General features: G+C 48.3%; 1 protein-coding gene across 1 annotated transcript in view; it reads left to right on the forward strand.

Annotated features, from left to right (window-relative positions):
* The window catches only part of LOC147031574 (uncharacterized), a 142237-nt gene extending 139914 nt beyond the window's left edge, over positions 1-2323 (forward strand). The window contains exon 15 of the mRNA XM_085865398.1: positions 23-2323. The gene's annotated coding sequence lies outside the window, so the exon portion shown is untranslated. The remainder of the gene's footprint in view (positions 1-22) is intronic.
* Positions 2324-7263: the final 4940 nt, after the last annotated feature.

The raw sequence follows: 7263 nt of genomic DNA on the forward strand, positions 1-7263 counted from the left end.
CTTCTTCTTCTTCTTCCTCAAGTTTCCCTTCCTTATGATGAGGTGTGTGTGGCAATGGGAGCCGGCAACTCGCGGAGGAGGAGGAGGAGGAGATGCCATGAAAAACGTTTGCACTGAAGAACCTTCGTGTGCGCTGACTTTGCCCCACCACAGTGTGGCAGTGGGAACAGTTGTGGGCTCAAGTCTTTCACGAATCGTTTGACCCACACGTTTGCTCACTTAAAGGAATTTGTAATTTGTTCAGGGAACCGGCGATAACTCCACAACCGTTTGTTAAACACATGATGGATCTTTAACATCCACCAACCCCCCCCCCACCCCTTTAGATCCCTTTTTACAAGGTGATGATTACCTGTGGTACCAGGCTTCGGGGGGGGGGGGGTAATTATACCTTTCTATAATTCCAGCAATCTCTGTGTGCGTCTGTCTGTCTGCGACTGCTTTTTCTCGATATCGGGCGTGAGTTGTTGAGATGCTGTTGTGGTGGTGGAGGTGGCGTGGTTGTAGTGGTGTCGTTGAAGAGATGCTGTTTGTTTGAAATAAAAGATAGAACAGAATAACGGCTAACTCAAAGATGCACAGCCCGGCACACGAATAATCCCTTTCTACATCAGTGGGGAAATCAAACCTGGACACACACTTTTCGACATAACTGATCTTCGGGGAACCTGAATGGTGTTCTGTGAATTTCCACAACTGTAACAATATAATTATATGTGTGATGCATTGCACTTGTACCAGCCTCGGTGCTGTAATACTTGGAGCATCCACGCTGAGTCTGGGAGGTCGGTGGTTCGAATCTCGTCCGTGGAATACCAAACACTTAAAAAACTGGTCCGTGTTGCTTCCTTCCTCGACGCCCAGCATTTAAGAAGGATACAGCACAGAAAAACAACCCAGGTTGGAAATAACAGTGCAGGCTTTGATGGGCCAAATGTGCTGCTCTGTTTACCACAAGAAGCTTGTTTGGCGAAGTTCTTGTCACAAGAGGATCAAGGAGAATTGAAAATGACGGCCCGAACACCATTTGATTGAATAACCACGACAGCACCACTTTCATTGGCGCCGACATTTTGTTTATCAGTGTCGAGCGCTCTGTTCAGTTGAAGCGCTCGTTTGAGTCCTTCAAATCAAGTCAACTTGACGAGCGTGAGCTAGCTGCTTGGTAACTGAACATACCCCACGATCAGCTATTTGTACATGTTAACACGGCGTTTGTCCAAGTCGTAAAAACTCTCTTGGGGAAGGGGCGAGGGAGAAATGAAGTCACCACAACCTCCATCACAACGAGACCCTTAGTCCTCTCAAGATTGGTGTGGTGGTCAAAATACACACAAACAAAACACTAAATTGCGTGCTCCAGTATGATGATGATGTCGAAAGTAAAAACGATGATACAATCGGATCCAACTGGACCATCTGTGATAATCTAACATGGCAGATCGCAAGTGTGATTGTGATGAATTAAAGGATGTGACGCGTGATCACATGTCGCGCGGCTCGCACACGAGACAGAAAAAACCGTGCTGCCGTGCGGTCGGTGGGATTGTCCCTGGGGCATTGTCATTTACGGCGGTGGTTCACTTGGTGCTCGTTGAATGGTGAGAATTGAGAGTATACCGGACTCCGTGCTTATGCTGGCTAATTGCTGATTTATTTTGCGGTGATCGACTGCACGTTTATTCGTTGCTGCACATGTATTCCTTGCTGCACATGTATTCCTCGCTGCACATGTATTCCTTTATGTGTCTGTAGAATCGGCTTCAATCAAGTGAAATAAAGCCTACACTCCGAAGGTTTTTCCTTCGCATTCATTTCAATTTATTTCACTTGATTCCTTCGGCTCCCTCAACCGACTATGGACAAGATCTACAAGCCGGAGAGGTTCGATGCAGACCCCAACGCTACTGACTCGGAAATGAAGTGGTCGCATTAGTTCCGTTCCTTCTCACACTATCTGACCATCATTGAAGAGGGAGCCGAGAAATTGGCCGCACTTGTAAACCATGTCTCGCCCAGCGTATTCAGGCTCTTCTCGGAGTGTGACACCTACGACGCAGCGATCGACGTGCTGCGGGCGCTCTACGTGAAGCGCAAGAACGAGGTATACATATGACATCTTCTCAACACACGCAGGCAAGCAGCCGGGGGGACAATCGATCAGTTCCTGCAAGCTCTGATGCAGTTGGGCAAAGACTGCAGTTTCTGGGCTGAAACCGCCGAGGAACATCGAGATGAAGCGACCCGAGAGGCGTTCATCCAGGGGCTCCGGTCAGCCCCCATTCGGCAACGCTTACTGGAAAAAGCACAACCCACTCTTGAAATGGTAGCTGACCAGGCCCGAGCTCTGGATACGGCTCAGTAGCAATCTGAGTCATATGGGACACCGGTGTTGCTAATGAACGCTGCTACGGCGGAAACTCAAGGAACCCTCCGGGACACCTCCGACACTGAGGATGGAGATAAACCTGAGGAATCGGATACCCAGACCTCGTCAAACTCCTCAGCAACTACTTCGGTTGGTAAATGCTTATTTTGTGGGTATAAAAGACACCTCCGTAACAAATGCCCCACCAGGGATGCCACATGCATGAACTGTGACAAGAAAGGGCATTATGCCAGGGTATGCAAATCTACTCTGAGAAGAAATAAACCCACTTCTGCGGCTCTCTACTCACAAAAGAAAGTAACAGCAGCTTCACCGGGGAATCTATCCAAAGTTATCATCAACGTACGATTTAACGGGCAAATGGCTGAGGCTCTGATTGATACCGGTCGCTCTGAAAGTTTCGTCAACAGCTCACTAGCGAAGGGCAGGAAATGGAAGCTCCACCCGACAGACAATACGGTATGCATGGCCTCCACATCACTACAGTCCCGCGTACGAGGGTACTGCAAAGTTGAGTTGGACGTAAAAGGCTACACGCATCGGGATGTAAGGGTACTGTTGCTTCGTGATTTATGCGCAGATGTAATTCTGGGTCATAATGTCCTCAAGCAGCACACGAGCGTCGAAATACCCTTTGGAGGAAGCAAACCTCGTCTAATTCTAAATGCTCTGACCACCGCAGAGGTATCGTCCCCCATGCTGTTTGCTAACTTGTCGCCGGACTGTAAACCGATAGCGATGAAATCGCGACGATACACCCCCACCGATATGGACTTCATCGCTTCCGAGACCAAGCGATTGCTGGAAGAAGGTATTATAGAACCGAGCGATTCGCCATGGCGCGCGCAGGTGTTGGTGACTACCAGTCAGAACCATAAGAAACGAATGGTTGTCGATTACTCTCAAACGGTCAACCGCTTCACCCATCTCGATGCCTACCCTTTGCCGCGCATAGACGAGATGGTCGAACGCGTGGCCAATTACAAAATATTCAGCACCATCGATTTGCGAAGCACCTATCATCAAGTTCCCATTCGAGAGGAAGACAAACCTTACACCGCGTTCGAGGCAGGTAGACGCCTCTATCAATTTCGGAGGATTCCGTTCGGTGTCACTAATGGAGTAGCTTGCTTCCAACGAGTTATGGACGACATCATCTCGGATGAAAACCTCAAAGACACTTTTGTTTACGTGGACAATGTCACGGTGTGCTGTCAGGATCGGGGGGAACGTGATATGAATCTGGACAGATTCTTGAGCATTGCTAGAAAATATAATCTGACTCTCAACTACGAGAAATGCGTATTCTTGGCAAGGTCAATTAATCTTCTCGGCTACACAATAGCCGACGGCACGATAAAGCCCGATCCTGAACGATTGCGCCCATTCCGTGAGCTACCCCCACCTCATGACCTGCAGACATTGCGTCGAGTGATCGGGATGTTCGCTTACTACGCTAGATGGATCCCCCAATACTCTGAAAAAATACATCCCCTGGTGCATTGCAAAAACTTCCTGCCAGATGCCGCTGTTGTAAAAGCTTTCCACAAACTCAAAGACGATATCAGTAATTCCGTGGTATTATCGATCGACAGCACGGTGCCGTTCGTGGTGGAAACGGACGCTTCCAATCACGCGATTGCCGCGACGTTCAATAAGTCCGGATGACCCGTCGCGTTCTTCTCGAGAACTCTCTCAGGAAGCGAGCAGAGACACTCGGCAATAGAGAAGGAAGCGTACGCTATTGTCGAAGCCCTACGTAAATGGAGACATTATTTACTGGGCAACCACTTCACACTCGTCACGGACCAGTGATCCGTTGCCTTCATGTTTGATGGGAAAAATAACGGGAAAATTAAGAACGAGAAAATAATGAGATGGCGGATAGATCTATCTTGTTATAGTTATGACATTGTTTATCGGCCCGGGAGGGAAAACCCTGCTGCAGACACCTTCTCTCGGGTCTACTGTTCGGCGACAATCGGTCGGGCTTTGCAAGACCTCCATGAGTCTCTGTGCCACCCGGGGGTAACCAGAATGGCACATTTCGTGCGCAGACAAAACCTTCCCTATTCTATCGAAGATATGAAACAAATGAATGTTTCTTGCCCAGTTTGTGCTGAACGAAAACCCAGATTCTATAGCGCTGCTCCCGGAAGATTGAACAAGGCCACTTCCCCCTTCGAGAGACTAAATATCGACTTCAAAGGGCCCCTGCCGACTGAGACAGACAACAGATACATACTCACTGTTGTTGATGAATACTCAAGGTTCCCATTCGCATTCCCATGCTCGGATATGACCTCGGGCACTGTCGTGAAATGTCTCTCTGACCTCTTTGCCATGTTTGGGAAACCGTCGTACATACATTCAGACAGAGGGCCGTGTTTCATGTCGGTCGAGCTCAAACAGTTCCTATATGAACACGGCATAGCAACTAGTCGAACGACGGGTTACAACCCACTGGGTAATGGGCAGGTGGAATGGTATAATGGAGTCATTTGGAAAGCCGTAACCCTGGCGCTGAAATCGAGAGGACTGGGGCTCGAGCGGTGGGAGGTTACCCTACTCGACGCTCTGAATTCCATACGCTCTTTGCTCTGTACGTCCACCAATGCTACTCCTCACGAACGAATGTTTACTCACCAACGACGTCATGTTGACGGCCAATCGGTGCCCAACTGGCTAACTGAACCCGGAACAGTGTTCATGAAGCGCCCGGTACGACAAAGCAAGTATGAACCAATGGTGGAGGAGGTCAAACTCATCGATGCTAATCCTGAGTATGCTCATGTAAGACTTCCTGGTGGCAGGGAGACCACTGTGTCGGTTCGCCATCTGGCTCCCGCAGGTACTCCTCCTGCAGGAACTCCTCCATCCGGCACTCCTCCCTCTGACATTCCCTCCCCAGGTGTTTCCCCCCAGGAACTCCACCCGAGAATGGTGGCGACGGAGCTACCGCATTCCACCCGAGAGCGATCGAGGAGTCATCCCCGGCACGAGTCGAGGCTCCCCAAGAGGATCGGAGGCCTCCCTCAAGTGAAACCACCATTTACTCCCGGAGAGGTCGACGGATAAAACCCCCTTGCCGACTCGATCTGTAAAGGGGATAATCGGCATCCCTCGATGGCACCTTACCATGCTCCTATAACTCAAAATAATCCTCACTGCTTGGAATGTATGCTCTGTAGTTTAAATAGTTCGTGCTGCTTGAAATGTATACCCCTATTGCGTTGAAGTAATCATGGTGCGTTAGTTGAGCCTCTTGTTACATTTTAAAGACGGGGAGAATGTGATGAATTAAAGGATGTGACGCGTGATCACATGTCGCGCGGCTCGCACACGAGACAGATAAAACCGTGATGCCGCGCGGTCGGTGGGATTGTCCCTGGAGCATTGTCATTTACGGCGGTGGTTCACTTGGTGGTCGTTGAATGGTGAGAATTGAGAGTATACCGGACTCCGTGCTTATGCTGGCTAATTGCTGATTTATTTTGCGGTGATCGAGTGCACATGTATTCCTTGCTGCACATGTATTCCTTTATGTGTCTGTAGAATCGGCTTCAATCAAGTGAAATAAAGCCGACACTCCGAAGGTTTTTCCCTCGCATTCATTTCAGTGATGACGTCACACGTATGTTGTGTGTCCAGATTGTTGAGGTGGAGTGAAGTTGTTCGAATGGGGGGGGGGGGAGAAGGTGAAATGGAAATAACACCTCCAAATAAAACAATTACAATGCATTAATTCATGAAAGGATTTTAAAATAGACGATTACTGTTATTTATGATTAAAATATCATTCGGTTCAAGTCCCTCCGGCCGCCACCAAACCCCAACCCAACTCTTCCCCATGATAAATAATGATTTATTTATTTTAAAAATTACTAAACGACGATGACGAACACTGAGAATGCACCACGGTTCCGTGCTGAAACTCCGCCGTTGAAGTGCGAGACGACCGACGTCACAGATGTAACCACGTGGTTACAATGGAACAGTCACGTGATACTCAGAGCGACGTGAGGATCTCGCACTGCTCGACGTGTTTCCGACGGCTCCAGGATTTTTTTTCACTGAATTATTTTCCACAAAGCGTCTTGGCTTCCAGAACGGGGCTTTTCAAGAATAAATCGCAACCAAGGTACCTCACACGGGGTTTTCACAACATTAACAACTTAATTTTATCTCTTCATGTCGAGTTTAACCCAATTATGAGTTATTTTACTTTGGTGATTTACCTCCATTTCCCTCACTTCCCCCATCCCCTCATGACATCGAGTTGTTCGCTTGACGGATATTTATTGGCCGGCGACCCCCCCGAGCCTGGAACCACAGGTCTCAAGGTGGCGTCTCCTTTAATGGCGTCTCCTCCTCCTCCTCCTCCTCCTCCTCCTTCTTCTTCTCCTCCTCCTCCTCCTCCTCCTCCTCCTCTTCCTCCTCCCCCACCTCCTTCTCCTCCTCCTCCCCCTCCCTTCAGCTGCCGGCCCCCATTGCCACACACACCTCTTCATAAGGAAAAGAAACTTGAGGAAGAAGAAGAAGACAAAAATTATAGTCTGTACACGTGGGATTTTGTCTCCAACCAGAAAGTCACGATTTTCACTTTTTGTTTCATTGTCAACACCATCGTTGACCTCATGTCCTACTCACTATTTATTAACCTCCGCCATCGAAGATCGGAGGTTACTGTTTTCACCCCTTTCTGTTTGTTTGTTACTTACGAAATCTAAAGATTTCGTAAGTATATTGATGACTTCCGTTTCTGTTTGTTTGTTTGTTTGTTTGTTTGATATCTTGCCAAAACGAAGTTTTTGCAAGATATGTTAGTCAGCTTGTGTTTTTTTTTTTGTCTGCAATCACGCATAAAAAAATTC

The sequence above is a fragment of the Eptatretus burgeri genome, chromosome 2 (assembly GCF_056783735.1).
Source record: "Eptatretus burgeri isolate ZD-2024b chromosome 2, Ebu_testis_v1, whole genome shotgun sequence".
Taxonomy (NCBI): domain Eukaryota; kingdom Metazoa; phylum Chordata; class Myxini; order Myxiniformes; family Myxinidae; genus Eptatretus; species Eptatretus burgeri.